The sequence below is a fragment of the Geotrypetes seraphini genome, chromosome 7 (assembly GCF_902459505.1).
Source record: "Geotrypetes seraphini chromosome 7, aGeoSer1.1, whole genome shotgun sequence".
NCBI lineage: Eukaryota > Metazoa > Chordata > Amphibia > Gymnophiona > Dermophiidae > Geotrypetes > Geotrypetes seraphini.
Genome location: NC_047090.1, coordinates 147,478,431 through 147,497,618, shown reverse-complemented (window position 1 = coordinate 147,497,618; position 19,188 = coordinate 147,478,431). Strand labels below are relative to the sequence as shown.

At 41.8% G+C, this 19,188-nt stretch overlaps 1 protein-coding gene across 2 annotated transcripts in view; it reads right to left on the bottom strand.

Annotated features, from left to right (window-relative positions):
- The window catches only part of PRKCH (protein kinase C eta), a 227,910-nt gene that overhangs the window by 144,910 nt on the left and 63,812 nt on the right, over positions 1-19,188 (bottom strand). The gene's annotated exons all lie outside the window — the stretch shown is intronic.

Sequence of the window (19,188 nt, the reverse complement as noted above, 5' to 3'; positions counted from 1 at the left end):
GACCTGGTCCATTATGCACAGCTTCATAAATAAGAACATACGAACATAAGAACTGCCATACTGGGACAGACCGAGGGTCCATCAAGTCCAGTATCCTGTTTCCTGAGTCCTGAGTACCTAGCTAGATCCCAAGTAGTAAAACAGATTTTATGCTGCTTATCCTAGGAATAAGCCGTGAATTTCCCCAAGCCGTCTCAATAATGATCTATGGATTTTTCTTTTAGGAAATCAGCCACCTTTTTTAAACCCCGCTAAGCTCTCCACATTCTCCAGCACAAACTGCCCCATGTAAAGGAGGAAGAACAGCTCCCATTACAACCTTTTGCCAACTTCAACATTCCTTTGTCATAAAAAGTAAATATATGCACAATGAATTTTAATTTCAGGATTGCAAAGCAGAACTTAAAAATTCCTTAGAATAGAGCACACTCTCTAAAGCTGTGAGTTCTCGAGGACATTTACTGTTTGAAGAACGGTATTACTTTTGTAGGCATTTACCAAAATGGAAATCTTTGTGAGTAAAGTGTTCCACCGTCTGAAACTACTTCTGCTGTTTGACTCATGTGAGAAATACTTTCCACCACAATACGGTCCCTGTTCTATTTCTGTACCTTGATCACTGTGGGACAGGAAGTCCTGCCTACTGAGCTAGCTAAACTTTGGGGGTTAATACAGTCTGTGTGAATGGTGTGCGCACACACTGCTTTCCACCTTGCTCTGACTGTGTAAAGAACGGACCAAGCATTTATAGAAAGAAAAAGAAAGTTGATCTGCGTAATACATCTACTTTTATTCTTTCATATCAATTAGACATCAAGGCTGCATTTCATTTGATCATGCTAGCAATGGCGGAGTAAGGGGGGCGGGCCACACCGGGCGCCATGTTGGTGGGGACACCGGCATCACTCCTCTTCCCGCCCCCCTGCTTCCCCTGTACCTCTAGCTGTTCACCGTCACAAGCAACAACATTAACTTGCTCCTCGCCACCGCGTCGTCTCTCCTGCTGACGTCATTTCCGGGTGCCGCACATAGGAAGTGACATCAGCGGGAGAGACGACGGGGTCGCGGGGAGCACGTTGAAGTTCTTGTTGCTCGCGCAGGTGAAAAACTAGAGGTACAGGGGAAGGGAAGGGGTGGCGCACATGCGGCAGGGGGGAGGGGGCCCCCACCCCGGGCCTCTCTTATCCTCGCTATGTTACTGCATGCTAGGCTGAACACTGGTGTTACGTGTGGAGTGCTACCATAACACTACATTTTCCAGAGAACAAAAGATTGTCAAAATCGAACGTATCTCTTTCAAGGAGACCAGTTTGCTTCATATTTCATGGGGATGTGCCATCATTTTAAAGCATGGAAAACATGAAATGTCATTTTGTTTGGAAATCAATTTATTTGCTATATTCTGTATTAATTGAAGTCTCTTAATTCTCTTTGGCAATGACCTTTAAAAAAATGTGTTACACTAATCCAAATGAGTGATGCGTCAAGAAGAATTGGCCAGGCCTTCTGGTCATATAAGCTCTGGAAAGATCTTATTAAACGTAATTTTGTTGGGGTTTTTTTTTTTTAAATAAAAACCATTTATTTACAGCAGAAATACAAGAGCCATGGAGGGGTATAATCGGAAAAAAAGTCTAAGTCCGTTATTGCCTAAGTCGCAAGTCGTCCAAAGTTAGACACAGCTTAAGACACATTTTTGAAAAATACATCCAAAATTTTTTTTCCCCCCCGAAAATCGTCTAACTATACGTCCAGCCGTCTGATCATTCAAGCTGCTAAATCGTCCATCCTTATACCACATTTTTGGCCAAATATTCGTCCAAGTCAAAAACGCCTAGAATAAGCCCTGTTGGATGTGGGAGGGGTCAACAAAATGATGGACTGCACACCCAGACATGGCACCTGAATAGTGAACTTCACAAAAAGGGTGCCCCATAAACATCTCACTACAGCTCCCTTGTAGGTCATGGTGAGCCCCCCAAAGCACCCCCAAAACGTATTATACCCACCTATCTACAACCTCAATAGCCTTTATGGCTGCAGGAGCCACTTATATGGCAGTACAAAAGGGTTTTGGGGTTTTTTGGGGACTGCACTTGTTTCACCAGGAATTCAGTGATTACAGTGGCTTATGGGCCTGGGTCCTCCTCTCCATGGGTCCCTAACCCACCCCCAAGATGACTTAAGCCGCCTCTGTGCAGCTCTACTAGACTTTCTTATGACAGGCTGCCAGGTGCTGATGTTATAGAGGCAGATATTTAAAGTTGTGATTATGATTTTTAGGGGGGGGGGGGAGGGTCGGTAATCACTGGGGTAGTGTGCGGGGGTCTGTACTATGTCTGCAGTGCTTATCTGGTCACTTTATTTAGGTTTTTGTGACCTAGACCATGTTTTAAAAGGCCTAAGTCACAACGTCCAAGTTCCGTCTAGGCTGTGTTGTAAAACTTTTGGTTATACATTTAGTATGATTAAAGGCTCCTTTTACAAAGCCGCGCTAGGGTCTTAACGCGCGGAATAGCGCGCGCTAAATTGCCGCTTGCGCTATTCGCTACCGCCTCCTTATGAGCAGGCGGTAGATTTTCGTCTAGTTTACGCTATAGCACGTGCTAATCCGGTGTTTGCGGTAAAACCGCTAGCGCAGCTTTGTAAAAGGAGCCCTAAGTCTAGCACAGCCCACAACCCACAGCCCACCCAAATCCCGCCCTCGACACTCCTCCTGAAACGCCCCGTTTAGCTCTGGTCATTCAGCGGCACAGGGAAGGCCTAAGTCATTTGTAAATACGTCCAAAACCTGTTTAGATTATCGGCACTTGGACATCTTGTTTATGATCGTCCAAGTGCCGATTTAGGTCGGTTTTTGGACGTTTTTCTCTTTCGATAATGAGCCCCCTAGTTTTTAAAATTTCTCTACCACTTTAAATCAAAACGGATTACAGTAAAACATACAAATTCAACTAGGACAATTGCAGGAAACATACACAAATACAGACTTTACTTTATCAATATCTTTACTATAGACTTCATCAGATTTCTAAATATTCAACCCAATTAATAAAAAGCCCGAACAAAAAGGTGTGTCTTAAACATCTTCTTAAAATTCATCTAATCACCACACAACCGAACAACTCCTGGCAATATATTCCACGCCAAACGGAAAAATCTATATGATGGCCTTCTAGCCACACAAGCAGCAAAACTCGACAACCAAATCTCCAATCTACTAATTATGACAACAGACTACAAAACATTCAGAAAAGAAGTAAAGACGCTACTTTTCAAGAAATTCCTGCAAACGACTTAATACCGCTAGCTCCTTCCCACTCCCAATACAACTTCCCAATACCTTCCCAAATCCCCAAAGCAACCTCATCTACTCTTTATCTCCTCTAGAAATTACCAGATATCTTCTTCTTGTAATACGTTTTTTGTAATTCTTTTGTAATCCGCCTTGAATCGCAAGGCAATGGCGGAATAGAAATCTCTAATGTAATGTAATGTCTGTGGTCCTGCTTTAGAAATGGCTGACATCCAGGTTTTCATATAATGCACTCCACTCACTGCCATCATTTCCAATTTAGTCGCTCTACTTTGTCCCTAAGAAAAGACTGTTAAAAATGGCTGTTAAACTTTGTAAAAAAAATAACTTGCACCTTAGTCCAAAATGCAACTTAACCTGCAAAAAAACTAAAACCCCTTTCATTAAGCTGTGATAGAGCACTGTTCAACCACCAGTCTTTGGACGGTGCTGGTCCGCAAAAATTTCCTGCCAGTCCACAGGGCCGGCACGTGCATCAGGCCCCAGACAGTGTTCTTCAGCCGTCGGTCCATGGTGCAATCAATGCGGCGTTGTCTTCAAGTCGGCTCCCTCTTCTTCGGTGCTGCAGTGCACAAAGCCGTGGGCAGAAGCTCCTACACACATCCTGCGCCTGAACCGCAAGCCTTCTGTCTGACGTCGCAACGTCTGAGGGAAGGCTTCCAGATGAGGCGCGGGATGCACGAGGAGCCGCTGCCCACGGCATTGTGCATTACAGCTCTGAGGAAGAGGGAGCCGGCCCGAAGATACCACCAGGGGGCAGGCCAGAAGGCAAGGCACAGCATGGAGGGAGGGAGACAACAACGGTAGGGGGGAATACTTTTGTTTTTTTATTTAGTAATTGATTTGTCTGTTCAGGAAGAAATGCATTTGTTTCTTTTCCTCTGGGGTTGTACTGCTTGCAGAGTCTTGCATCTTAGGGTTTGTTTGTAAATATTAGTACTTTTAGTTTTGGTCCTGCATTTGCATGGGGTTATCTGTTTTCTGGTAGGAATGAATGTTGAAAAGCATGCAGTGTGCTTTGTGTAGTTTAATTTTGTGGTTAACCATTATGTGTTGTTAATATGATTATACTGTGTGTATGTATATATGAAAAATGAATGGAAAAAATGGTGTTATAATTGGTACTATTATGGGGGTGGGGTCTAGGGTGGAGATTGGGCAGACATGGGCGTGGTCTGGCCTACGGCTTAGCCCAATGTTCTTCAACTGCCGGTCCATGGACCAATGCCGGTCTTCCTCAGGGGGTCCCTAAAAGTCCTGATATAAAAACATGTGGATTAAAAACTGAAAACAGCAGTGAATCGTAACTCTACGCGAATGAGGAATGCTCAAAAGCGGGAGGATTGTAGTTCAGACAGCTATTATGCAAAAATTAATTACTGTAATGCGCTGTATTTGGGGATGATATCTGTAAGACATAAGGCTTTGCAGTCTGTTCAAAAGGCAGCTGCACAATTGATTTGTGGAGAGAGAAGATTTGACCATGTGACATCTTTATTGAAACAGCTCCATTGGTTACCAGTCAAATATCGGATTGTGTATAAAGTTCTTGTGCTGATTTCTGAAGTATTACACTATGAGAGACACTGTCAACACCTGAGTCAAATACCAAGGTATTAACCATGCAGACCTTTAAGGTCAGAGGGGACCAGTGGCGTAGCGAGGGCGGGTAGCACTCCTCCTCTACCCTCTTCTCCACCCCTCACCTTCGTGCGCAGCTTCCCTTCCCTTGTATCTGTAATGTTCCCGGCCCGAACAGCAACCCCAAATCTGCAGTTGCGCCTGCATGGGCTCTCCCTCTGATGTCACTTCCTAGGTGTAGGTCTAGGAAGTGATGTCAGAAGAGCAACCCCTGCCAGCCAAAGATCTGCTCTCAGATACACGTACACCCTGTGTAGCCAGCTTGGGAACACTGCCGCTGGCTGTACAGGGCACAAGTGTTTCTGCTGGGAAGTCTTCAGCTGGCAGGGCTTCCAGATTCCTGCCAGCTCAGATATTTCTTTCAGTTTGATGTGTATATTGGGGGGGGGGGAGATGAATTTTTGGGCACAACATAATACTCCTGCCACCCATAGTTGTTCCCTCTTTTCTGATTCACGCATACAATTTACACATGGATCCCGGCACCTAAAAGACACATGCGCAAATTTAAATTAATATCAATTAGCGCGGATAATTGATAATGAGCACCCAATTATCAGCGCTGTTTCATTTGCCAATTAATTTGCAAGTGCAAATTGGGTGCAAGTCCAAATTTTCACATGCAATTTCAAGCGCCATATATAAAATTTGAGTGTTTGCGTCTTCAGAGCCAATCAGCTATTCTAGCTAATTTAGAATTTAACAGTGAAAGGGCCTGTCTATCGTCCTTATCTAAGGCAGTTATAATCTGAACATCAAGTCAGATCCAAGGACTGAATCAAAATAGCTACTGGTGTCATAAAAATATTGAACAGTGTGGGAGCAAGGAACAAACCCTGCAGTACTCCACAGGGGAGGGTTCATTATAAAAGAGACTGCTCCTCTAAGAGGCACAATAATTAAGAACTGAAATAAAGCAATATGCTTAGCCAAAGTACCCTCGTTGAGTTTCTCTAAAATCTTATCATCAGCCTTAATTTCAGAAATGAATAAGCCTCAGGAAGTGTTAAGCTTCAGATTCTAAAAACTGAAGTTTGGAGATACCATTTGGAAGTTGGTGGTTGGCAGGGACCTCAGAGGGACAGATTCACACTAGAGAATGACAAGGTGACAAAATTCGTCACCGTTCCCGCGGGAAATAATCCCATGTCATTTTCTAGTGTCTATTTCAATCTCAGTCCTTCTACAACAGCATTCTTCAAAGCAAAGCTTGCGGGTCAGTGGTTGTGGCCATTCATACTCTGATTCTTATGTGAGCCAAGGATAATGAAGCCATTGTGACATCACTGATGTGATTGGCTCTTAGGCACTGGTGGAATGAGGCATTATGACATCACAATATCTGCTCTGGATACCATTCTGTAGTGTCTATCTCAACCTCAGTCCTTCTACACCAGTATTCTTCAAAGCAAAGCTTGCGGGTCAGTGGTTGTGGCCATTCATACTCTGATTCTTCCCTCTCTCCTTAAAGAATGACATGAAGATAGTTTCCCGCAGTTATCCGTGAGGACGGGAACGGTGATGAATTTTGTCACCGTATCATTCTCTAATTCACACCACTGCTGTTTAAAACATTTAGCAAGGATTTGCAAGAAGGGTTTTCACCATATTTGCATGCAACTTCATAAATACAAATATGATACCTTGTAAGTGGTGAATAACATGAAGAACTACGAAGGAACTGCAGTACCACAGGAAAGTAGGCAGGCAGATAGTCGGATGAGTTTAAATGTGAGCAAGCTTGTCAAATACTCTGGTCATTCAAAGAAGCATATGCTACATACATTACTCAAATCATGTGAAACATCAGAGGTCCAATGAGAGAAAAATACAAGCAAATGGGAACAGAAGGGTTGACTGAATCAAGTTTTCAGTTAGGCTGGGAACACCTGCACCAAGCAACATGGGGTGTCTGTAAGCCTAAAACCAATGAGAATTCTTAGGACAGATAAAAAGCACAGTAGTGGGAATGGGATAAAGAGGTTAGGTAAAAGACATGGAGTGAACTGGTGTTGGTTTAGCCTGGAAATTAATATCTCCATATACCCAAAGTGGTAGAGAACTGGAGAGGAAATAACCGAGAAGACCGGAAGAGCTAATTGCTTGTTATTATTATTATTACGAAATCTTTTTTATTGGTAAAGAGAATTTCCCTCTAAGCTGAGCAGGAGTCCTCCACCCACAGTCTCACCAATAGAGGGTGCTGTTTTACTGTCACATTTTTCAATTGTGAGGGACAGGCAAGTTCTGCAGGACTCCAGGGAACATACCTGTCCTTAGCGACTGAAAATATTCCACCCCCTAGTGGTAGCAATGCAGCTGGAGGACACCTGCTCAGCTTAGAGGGAACACAACAGACAAAAGAGGGACAACTCCCCCCCCCCCCCGAAGAGGACTGGACTCTGATGTCCTCTCAGGGAACAAAGAGACCCAAACACTCCCCAACAGATCAGTTTCCCCCCTCCCCTCAAACCACCCTCCCCCCTCCCCCCAACAGAAAGGAATCCCAGGTCAGACAGGTGGAGCAGAATACAATTGCAATCCGTTCACAATGCGACTACGACTCCTTGGTTATATCAGCAGCCTTTTTACCTTCAGAACGCCGAATAAATCAGTGGGCCATGCTCCATAGTTAATGGAAAATAGAGCTCATAGGATTGCATTATTTCCCAAAGTGGTAGAACTGTGAAACTTTGGGCCAATGGATTCAGGCAGTGTCACAAACAAACTAAGGCAGATTCTTGAAGAGAACGTCAATCGATGGCTATATCACTGTAATCAGACTCAAGAGAAAAATGATGATCCAGGTACTGTACTTGGGCTGATTGCCATATCCCAGCTTTTTTTTTTTTTTTTTAAACCTCTTCACTTACATTTTCCACCCAAACTGCCCTGATTAATGCCTGCCTTACGTTAAGGAACATGGAAAGACAAGATAAGCATGCCTCTTGCAACTAAAGGCCTTTGCTAAAGGTTTCCTTCTGCCTTCCCCTATTTTACGCCTGCCTCGTGTTTCTTAGTAAGGGATGACACACTGCTAAAGCCAACAGGGTGTCAGAGGCACTTCCAGTTTTTCAAGTTCTCTGGAGGGTTCAGCCGAGTACTGATGTGGCAGTGCTGTTTTCAGACTTGGGCAGCCGATGATTCATTACCTGAAAGACAGCCTGTTGTAAATATGGTTTTAATTCTGAAAATCTAGGCTTCTTTAATTTTTGTTTTCTTTTGCTGTCTTGTCATGTCAGAGTCATGCCCCTTTGCCTCTTTGTTGCATAACATATCTCTGGATTGGCACAGCTTAGCATGAAAGCAATGACATCACATTAGCAAAACTAGTTTCCATTGAACTCTTTAAAAAACAAAAAAGGCTCTCCCAGGAGGTTCTCAGTGTTAACCACTCAGGCCCAAAGAGCTTCCTTTTCAATGTTCTTACTGATCTGGATCTATCTAGTTCTTCCTACAGTGTGTGCGGTGGATAGTTATTTCTACAAGTTTTCTGTGGTACAATTTCTTTTACCTGTTTCTTTTACATGTATTTTGCTTGTACAAGTATTATGTGTAAATTCTTATGTTTCTGAAATAAAAACTTAAAAAAATGAACAGATATATAAATTCAGCTGCTGCTGTCAGCTTTATTAAATGCCAGCCATAGTGGTTAAATAAAATATTGATACTCAGCACCACTAACGGAATAATGCTGAATTTCCAGGTACCTCAATGTTCCGCGCTTCAAACAAATCAGACTTGACATGTGCAGAGAATCAATTTTTATTGCAGTTGGACCTTTGTTGTGGAACATTCTGCCAAAAGAACTGAGTGCTATTGATTCTTTACATGTGTTCAGGAAACAACTTAAGACACATTCACACAAGCATTTTATTAAATATGTATTATGATGTTTTAATTTCAGGCTGTATTTTGTCTATGTTTTTATATTTTACTCATTTATTTTAAATGATGTGTGTGTTTTTGTAAACTGCTCAGATCTGCAGATGTGCGGAATAGAAGAGATTTTAAAAAATAATCAAAATAATAAGGTCCAAAAACACTGCACAAATAAATCCAAAATGTTCACAAGGCTGACACCTTTCAGCACAATGATTTATCAAATGAATAAAAACGGTATCTCAGTTTATACTTGGATAGGTTTATATTCGAGTATACTGTATATGGTATTTGTCCTTCAGTATTGGGCCTGAACTTTGCTATTTGCATAAGTAGTGAAAACTGATCAAATTTTAATCAAAATTTTAATCTTGAAGGCACTTATTTACTGAATTGGCTTGGAAGATTAATTTTTCATTGAATTATAAATTTAAGTAAGGGGTAAGGGTCATGCATTTGATGGAGATGGCGGAATACAAGAGACAGATAATATAACAGACCAGCTTTCTGTGGTAGAACCAAAACAGTTTACATATTATGTACAGGTAATTTCTCTGTCTCTATTGGGCTCCCAATCTAGGCACTAAATCCTGAGATGTTAGATTACAGGCTGTCCCTGGCTCCCTTCTTTCTTTCCCTAACCCACTATCCTTTCCTATTTCTCCACCCACACACAAAATTTCCTTCTTAAGAACATAAGACATGCCATTCTGAGGCAGACCAAGGGTCCTCTGAGCCCAGAATCTTGTCTCCGACAGTAGCCAAACCAAGTTTCTTGGAAATACCTGGCAGATGCCAATTGACTAGTCTTTTCCATATTGACAACTCGCTGAAGTAAGCAAGTTTACCTGGCTTATTAAAGGACCTGTCCTCGAAAAGGTTGTCTAAATTTTTTTTAAACTCAGCTATACTACTAGCCTTAACCGCAGCCTTTGATTTAAAAAAAAAAAAAGAAAAGGAAGATTCCCTAGTTTAAAAGTCTGCTAATAGTTTCACAGAGTATCCTCTTTTTTTCCCCACCATTTTATAGAGCAAGCAGCTGTTCAAACCACAAAAACGGGGAGGCCTCAGCCGGGTCTCTGTCTCTCTGCCCCTACCCCTTCACCCATCTTTTGCCATTCCTAAGAAGAACACAGTCCGAGTTCATGGTAATTCTGACTGCTAAGAGAAGTTTATTACAGGCCGCAGTATGGTTACAAATGATAGCAATTCCCTCCCAGCGCGCTGATGAAAATGGCCATGACCCCATTTAAAGAGGCCCACCACTCACCTTGCCCCTCCCTCCCTTCCTTTCCTCACTCATTGGCTCCTTTCTCTGCTCTTCCTCTCCCCCCAATCTTCCTCTTCCCCCAATCCTCCTCGCCCCCCCCTTTTTGAGGCAGGGCCTCGCTAGTCATTCTGTCCCAGTTCTATCAGTTCCACATGGATCATGGCTATATAAACCTCTATTATGTCCCCTCTCACTCATCACTTTTCTAACCTGAAGACCCCTAACTTCTGCAGCCTTTCTTCAAAGTGGATCCTCTCCTACCCCATAATCCTTAAAAAAATGGGATTGCTATAACATTTATGAAGCTCCTTGGAGCTTATTTAGAAATGTTACCAGGATCGCAAACCACTGTCTAGGAGATTGTATCCAAGTTTAAATACACCATTTAACTATTGAGCAATTTTTATAAATGGGGAAACATTAAGGAAGGCTGGAAATTTACCTCTATGTCACTTTGGTTTGTGTTATACTTAACAACCATATCTTTAAATTCCATTTAAAACAGCAAATGCTAGTTTGTGGTGGATTATAGAAATATCTAAATAATCCAGGTGCACAATAGTTAAGATACAAACATCATAATAATAATACAGTGTGAACACATGCAATATACATTATTACCCCTAAGGTACTCAAAAACTGCTTCCCTCTCCTCCAGAAGAGAAAGCAAAGATTAGGTAGGCATTTTCCAAGCTGAGGCTCTAGAGCAGTGTATTCCCTAACTGGGGAGTCACTCCTTTAAACATCCAGTTGCAAGTTGAAACCAATTTCAAACCTTGCATTGTGGGCAATTCTAAACAGATGTCTAGACTGGACTAAACCGGGTGTATAGGTAAGTATTGCTGAACATGGAGTTGATAAGTAGGTTAGGTCAATACCTCTGAGTGTCCTAGATACCAGTATAAATATTGTGAATGGTATTTTTCATGTTGGGGATATATTATGATTATTGAGAGCTTCCATACAGCTACTAATGACTGGGGAGTCAATTCAGAGCGGTCTACATGAGCTTCTGTAAAGGTGTTATGATATATTAGCTTCTGTAGAGATGTTACCATAAGGAGTTGTGAGGTCTTACAATGCATGGGCTCTATACTGAAATACATAGAGCTCTGTGGTAGTGTTACACAGTTATTAATACCAGCATGATTATGCCATAATACATCATCCTACTTATATGCCCATGTTTATACCAAATCAGTTGTCCTATGTATGTACACATGTAATAGTAGGTTTACTATTGCAGCTAAATACACTATACACTTTTTTATGTATAAGTGTTACCCAATCCTATCGTTCCATCCTGGTAATGATCTTCAGCGCAGTACTTTGAATTTACTACAATCTATCCACGGATTTTTGAGAGGAGTTCCACATCCAGAAATCATTCGCAGTTATGAGAAACTTAAGACAAGTTCGAAAATTCTTTGATAGAACACAATTCCAGCTCTTGGTACAATCACTAGTCCTAGGTCTTTTAGACTACTGCAACATTCTCTACCTCCCCTGCCCAGCAACAATGATAAAACAACTACAAACAATCCAAAACACAGCACTGAGACTTATCTATTCATTAAGGAAACATGACCACATCACAGATGCATTCCTCAACTCACACTAGCTTCCAATTCCGGCAAGAATACTATTCAAATTCTACTGTCTACTATTCAAAACCATAAACGGTGACAGCCCAATCTACCTGAACAACCGTCTTATCCAAACTACATCAACTAGACATAGGAAAATCCACACTCCATTCACGTACCCTCCAATCAAAGAAGTCAAACAGAAAAAACTATATGATGGCCTCGTAGCCACACAAACAGCAAAACTCAACAACCAAATCTCTAATCTACTAACTATGACCCCAGACTAAAAAACATTCAGAAAAGAAATAAAGAATCTACTCTTCAAGAAATTTCTGCAAATGACTTAATACCGCTAGATCCTTCCCACTTCCCAATACCACTCCCTAATACCTTTCCGATTCCCCAAAGCAACCTCGTATAATCCTGATCTCCATTAGAAATTACCAGATATCTTCTTCATGTAATACGTTTTTTGTAATTCTTTTGTAATCCGCCTTGAACCACAAGGCAATGGCGGAATAGAAATCTCTAATGCAATGCAATGTAATACACCACATTATGGGGGAAAAATAACACTGGCTACTGTCGAGATGTATTATTTTTCTGTTAACCCCAGTTAATTTTAGTCAAAAGAAAAACCAAAATACAAGCAGAATATCAAAAAAATAAAGTATAGCCACCAATAGATATTCTTAAATTATAACCCTTTCTCGGAGATTTTAGATAGAGCAGGTATTGAAAAATACGGAGAAAAGACCTCAGTGTTTCCTAAGCATAATCTCCGGAAACTACTATGACAAGTACAAAGTTGTCATAGATAACACATCCTTGGTCTGAGAAAAACTCCATTAAAGTTCAATATAAATTCAGATCTTAAATGTTTAAAATCTTCCAAAATAATATGAATAAAGTCAAAAAAGACCCGCACTTATCTTATATATCCTCCAGTGTAAGCAAGATCACCCCAGTGCAGTGAACAAACTCCCGGTGCTGTCTTCTTTCAATATACCATCGCACTGGGAGTAATCTTAGTATTCCCGACAGGCCCTGTTTCGCGGTCAAGCTATATCAGGGGAATATTCTAAGAACAAAAAACATACATAAGTAGTGCTATAATAAAAAACCTGTTCATATCTTAGAAACAGTCCAAAAATATTCACCTTTATATAACGAGCTCCTGCTTCAACGATCTTCATTCAGAAAATGGTGTCTCAGCGTCTGACTCAACTTTTAAAAGGGTACTGACTTTCTAATCCACTAGCCAATCCCAGCTCATGGAAGGGAACTACACCAATCACCAACCCCTTTTCAACATTTAAATAGAATAACTTTATAACCAGCTGGAATGGGAAAAACTTACAGCAATATTAGAAAAAAGCTCACCCATTCCACTCTATGCCTCTCGTAAGGAGATGTGCAACTAGTTTGCTTTTAAATCCTAGAACGGTGGATTCCGCAATAACCTCCTCTGGGAGGGCATTCCAGGTGTCCACCACTCGTTGCGTGAAGCAGAACTTCCTGATATTTGTCCTGGACTTGTCTCCCCTTAGCTTCAGTCCATGTCCTCTTGTCTGTGTCACATTGGACATTGTAAATCATTTTTTTTCCTGCTCTATTTTGTCGATTCCATTCAGTATTTTGAAAGTCTCGATCATATCCCCTCGCAGTCTCCTTTTTTCAAGGGAGAACAATCCCAGTCTCTTAAGTCGTTCTTCGTATTCCAAGTTCTCCATACCTTTTATTAGCTTCGTTGCTTGTCTCTGCACTCTCTCCAGCAGTTTTATATCCTTCTTTAGGTTGGGAGACCAATGTTGGACACAGTATTCCAAGTGTGGTCTGACCATTGCTCTATAAAGCGGCATTATAACTTTCTCCGATCTACTCGTGATTCCTTTCTTTATCATGCCTAACATTCTATTTGCTTTCTTTGCCGCTGCCGCGCATTGTGCCAACGGTTTCAGGGTCCTATCTTATCAGTACACCCAGGTCCTTTTCTTGTTCGCTCTTTCCCAGAGTTGCACCTGACATTCTATACTCGTGTTCCTTGTTCTTTCTGCCAAAATGCATTACTTTGCATTTTTCCACGTTAAACTTCATTTGCCATTTCTCCGCCCATTTCTCTAACTGACACAAGTCACTCTGGAGTTCCTCACTATCCTTCTGTGATCTGATTGCCTGACTTAGCTTTGTGCCATCTGCAAACTTGATGATCTCACTGGATGTTCCTTCTTCTAGGTCATTGATGAAAATATTAAATAAGATGGGCCCAAGCACTGAGCCTTGAGGGTACACCGCTAGTTACTTTCTCCCAGTCTGAGAACTTCCCATTTATGCCCAATCTCTGCTTTCTGTTCACAAGCCATTTGCCTATCCATCTTAGCATATCTCCCTCTATTCCATGGCTTTGTAGTTTCCTGAGAAGTCTTTCATGTGGAACCTTGTCGAATGCTTTCTGGAAGTCCAAGTATATTATGTCCACCGGTTCTCTGCTATCAATTTGTTTGTTCACGGTCTCAAAAAATTGAAGTAAATTCGTCGAACATGATTTCCCTTTCCTGAAGCCATGTTGACTGGCTCTCATCAGGTCGTGTGTATCCAAGTGCTGGACTATGCTATCTTTAATCAGTGCTTAGAAGAGATTCATAAAAAACAATAGAATAATCACTCCTATACTGGTTTTAACATCAGTAGTTTCAATATTACATACAAGTATCATAGAGTCTTAGAGACAATAACAGAATCATAGAGACAATAATAAGGATAAAATGCCCCGACGTTACCGTCTCACCACTCAATCATCACATCTTTAAGCACCATTTATAGATAGTATGAATATTCCAATGGTTAATTTAGGTGCCAATAAGGCAAACTACTTGCTCTTCTTTAAATGTTTAGTTGAAAGCAAAAAACTTATCTTGTAGTTTGCAGGTGTCAGGTTCCGACGTGACACGTTTCGTATCTGCTTCAGGGAACCCACAAAATTGCGGACAATTTTTACTTATGAGCGGTATAGACTCACTGAATGAAACTCTTTTCAATAATCGAACAAAGATGTTTATATTTCCTCCTCTCATAACAACCCTCAAAGATGCTCAAAGATGGGCTAGAAGAGCTAAATGACTAAGGCTGAAGCTCGCCACTACCGTACATCATCATAATATGCCAAGTTTACCAAGTTTATTTACCACTTGATATACTGCTTATAAAAAAATATCTAAGTGGTTTATAATGAAATACTAAAAAATTTGTCCAGAGTAGAGTGGGTTATTGGAAGAATAATTGGGGAAAAGATTACTTTTGAATATTTGTAAGTTCAAAGTGCTTTTCTTGATTTGTTATACATTCAGAGTCATATGTATTGCACTGTTACTAATTGAAAATCAATAAAGATTTATTTAAAAAAAAAAAAAGAGTGTGCAATGGGACTTGAAAAAGTGATGGAAAAAAGAACCACAATTTGTAATTATCTGAGGAACATTCTCTGATTCAATGTCTGAGATTGCCATAGAAAGGGTATCTTTCTCTTCTCTCAAAGTCCTTGCCTAGAGTCTTTTGGTCGCCGGCAACAACAGTCAGTTGAACACGCTGCCTTCAATGGCCCTGGAAGCTTTCCTTCTGCTTCAGCTTCCTGTCCCCGCAGAGGCAGGACAATGCAGAGGGAAAGCTTCTGGGCCACCAAAGGCAGCATGTTCGACTGATGCTGCCGATAACCTGAAGTCTGTAGGCTGTTGCTGCAGCATGGAGAAATGATCAGACTTGGAGCCCCCTGGGATGCTCCCCCCATCCCCAGTCCGCCACTGACTCACAAAAAAGCAGTATATTCAATCCACAACCTTTCACAAAAACCTCAATTGTGGGAGAGGTCTTTGTGTTCAGAGTATAAAACCCTGAGTGCCGAGAGGAACTCTTGACTTTTTCATCACTACAACCTGGCCAAAGCTGGCGGCACCCTAGCTGCAAGGTGGTAGATCCTAAGTGCCAGCTAGGTCTGAAGTGGGAAAGTGTCCACGGTGCTTGGAGTCTGTGTTCACTACAGATCCAGAGAGCAATCCAGGGAGCCAGTGAAAAAGAATAGGAGTAAGAAAATCATGCTTCACAAGGAACCTGGAAAGTTGCTGCTTAGGAAACAGCAGAGGCTATAGGAAAGTCCCAGGAGTTCCCAACAACTTTGAAGTTTCATCTGCATTTGAGATTTACTTTGAATTGTGTAATGCTATTAATTTGACTACCTAATACCCGGTTTGGTTTTGAATGTTACTTCACAATAAAAGAAACCTGCCTTGGCAGGGTAGCATGGAACTCCTTGGGTTTTTGACAGGTACTAGTGACCTTGATTGGCCACCGTGAGAACAGGCTACTGGGCTTGATGGACCATTGGTCTGACCCAGTAAGGCTATTCTTATGTTCTTATGGATAATATTTGAGTGCCCGTGTCTTTATTTCTGAAAAGTGAACTCACAGAAATCTACTAAATCAGGCCCTTGAAACTTTTCTTCCTACCCAACATCTGCCCAGAAGTAGAGTGCCATCCCTTGACAACCGACTGCTCCTGGGCTCTGCATATCGGGCACCTTGTACCTCAGGGTTACATATGCCTTCATAACTTTCAGACTTGAACCACAGGTGCACGTAATAAGCATTTGCTAAATCTAGCAACACCAGCGCCCACTTACCCTCCCCCATTTTACATAATGGAAATTTCCTTTCAAAAAATCTCCAGAAAGAAACCACCCCTATAATACTAAAATAGATGTACTCTTCAAGGTACTTTTACAAGTTTAACTCCCTCTGGGTACAAAGAAAAGCAGAGCCTATGGCAAATGCATGCAGTTCAATGGTACACAAAAGAACAAAAGAAAGCAGGCACGTCTAATTTGTTTAACAATGCTTTGCAACTAATTACCTCCAAGCTGGTTAATCACAATGTTTCTCTTATAACTGTAGGTCTCAAGGAAAAATTATACACTTGTATCTGGATTTTAATCTCTGTGAATTTGGACCAATCCATGTGCCTAACCTAGGGGTCCTTTTACACAAAGATGAAATAGGTGCTAATTAACACCTGGAGCAGTAAAAAAAATAAAATAAAATAAAAATCACTTAATGTGGGACACATTGGAAGTGTTCCAAAAGGGGGCTCAGATGCACTTATGGGGGGGGATGCCATTTGTAGCAAATGCAAACGGTTCACTGGAATGCCCCCCATCTGGTTCTCTGGAATGGTTCTTTTCAACAGCTACAGCTGGTACTTCAGAGGGTGCTGGAAAGGGATTTTAGCACACTGTTATTGGGTGATCAGACTTTGCAATTTGTTTATCTGACTTTGCTAGTGGTAAGGAAAACTATCCTGCAATACTGGACACAGCTTAAAGAAATCGCAGACGTTGGAGCAAGCCTGGTCTTTATTTAAGGACTTGGTGAACGAAGCACAAAACCTGTATATCCCCAGATTTAGAAAAGGATGCAAAAAGAACTGAATAAAAGACCCGGCTTGGATAACTAAAGAAGTGAAGAAAGCGATAGGAGACAAGAAAAAATCATTCCGAATGTGGAAAAAGAACAAAACTGGGGAAAACTGGAAAGAGCACAGGAAGCATCAAAAAGAATGTCACCGAGTGGTTAGAAGAGCAAAAAGAGAATGCAAAGAGAGGCTAGCCAGGGAAACACAAAATTTCAAACCATTCTTCAGATATGTTAAAGGGAAGCAGCCGGCAAGGGAGGAGGTGGGACCACTGGATGAAGGAGATAGGAAGGGAGTGGTGAAGGAGGAAAAAGAAGTGGCGGATAGACTAAACAGGTTCTTTTTGTCAGTATTTACAAGAGAAGACACATTCAACGTGTCGGAACCTGAACAAATCTTCAAAAGAGATCAAGCAGAAAAATTAACATCCTTGGAGGTAAGCCTCGAAGACATACTCAAGCAGATAGATTAAAAACTGACAAATCTCCGGGACCGGACGGAATCCACCCTAGGGTACTGAAAGAACTAAAGGAAGAAGTAGCGGAATTATTACAGCAGATTTGTAATCTATCCCTAAAAACAGGGGTGATCCCGGAGGATTGGAAGATAGCAAATGTTACACTCATCTTTAAAAAAGGATCGAGAGGTGTTCCGGGGAACTACAGACCGGTAAGTCTGACTTCGGTCCTGGGGAAGATGGCGGAAGCGCTGATAAAAGACAGCATCGATCATCTAGAAAGGAACAAACTGATGAAAACAAGCCAACATGGCTTCTGCAAGGTAAGATCGTGCCTAATGAACTTACTGCACTTTTTCGAAGGAATTAACAAACAAATGGACGAAGGGGCCCCCATAGACATCGTATACTTGGATTTTCAAAAAGCCTTCGACAAGGTACCCCATGAACACCTACTACGGAATCTGAAGAATCATGGGGTGGAAGGAGACATACATAGATGGATCAAAAATTGGCTGTAGGGCAGGAAGCAAAGGGTAGGAGTGAAGGGCCACTACTCGGAGTGGAGAAGGGTCACGAGTGGTGTTCCGCAGGGGTCGGTACTCGGATCGCTGCTATTCAATATATTTATTAATGACCTAGACACAGGGACGAAGTGCGAAGTTATAAAATTCACAGATGACACAAAACTTTTTAGTGGGGTTAGGACTAAGGAGGACTGTGAAGATTTACAAAGGGACCTAAACAAGCTGGGAGAGTGGGCGAATAAATGGCAGATGAAGTTTAATGTAGAGAAATGTAAAGTCTTACATGTAGGGAACAGAAACCCGATGTACAGCTATATGATGGGAGGGCTGGTAAAGGGTGAAAGTAGCCAAGATAAGGACTTAGGGGTACTGGTGGACAAAACAATGAAGCCGTCGGCACAGTGCGCAGCAACCTCTAAGAAGGCGAACAGAATGCTAGGTATTATCAAGAAAGGTATTACAACCAGAAAGAAGGACGTTATCCTGCTGTTGTATCGGGCGATGGTGCGCCCGCACCTTAAGAAGGATATGGCGATGCTCGAGAGGGTTCAGAAAAGAGCAACGCGCTTGATAAAAGGTATGGAAAATCTTTCATACGCTGAAAGATTGGAGAAACTAGGGCTCTTTTCCCTAGAAAAACGGAGACTTAGAGGGGACATGATAGAGACTTACAAGATCATGAGGGGCATGGAGAGGGTGGAGAGGGACAGATTCTTCAAACTTTTGAAAACTACAAGAACGAGAGGGCATTCGTAAAAATTAAGAGGGGACAGATTTAGAACCAATGCTAGAAGTTCTTCTTCACCCAAAGGGTAGTGGACACCTGGAATGCGCTTCCAGAGGATGTGATAGGACAGAGTACGCGATTGGGTTTCAAGAAGGGATTAGATGATTTTTTGAAGGAAAAGGAAATAGAAGGGGATAGCTAGAGGATTAACATACAGGTCGTGGACCTGATGGGCCACCGTGTGAACGGACTGCTAGGCGCGATGGACCTCTGGTCTGACCCAGCAGAGGCACTGCTTATGTCCTTATGTCCTTACAG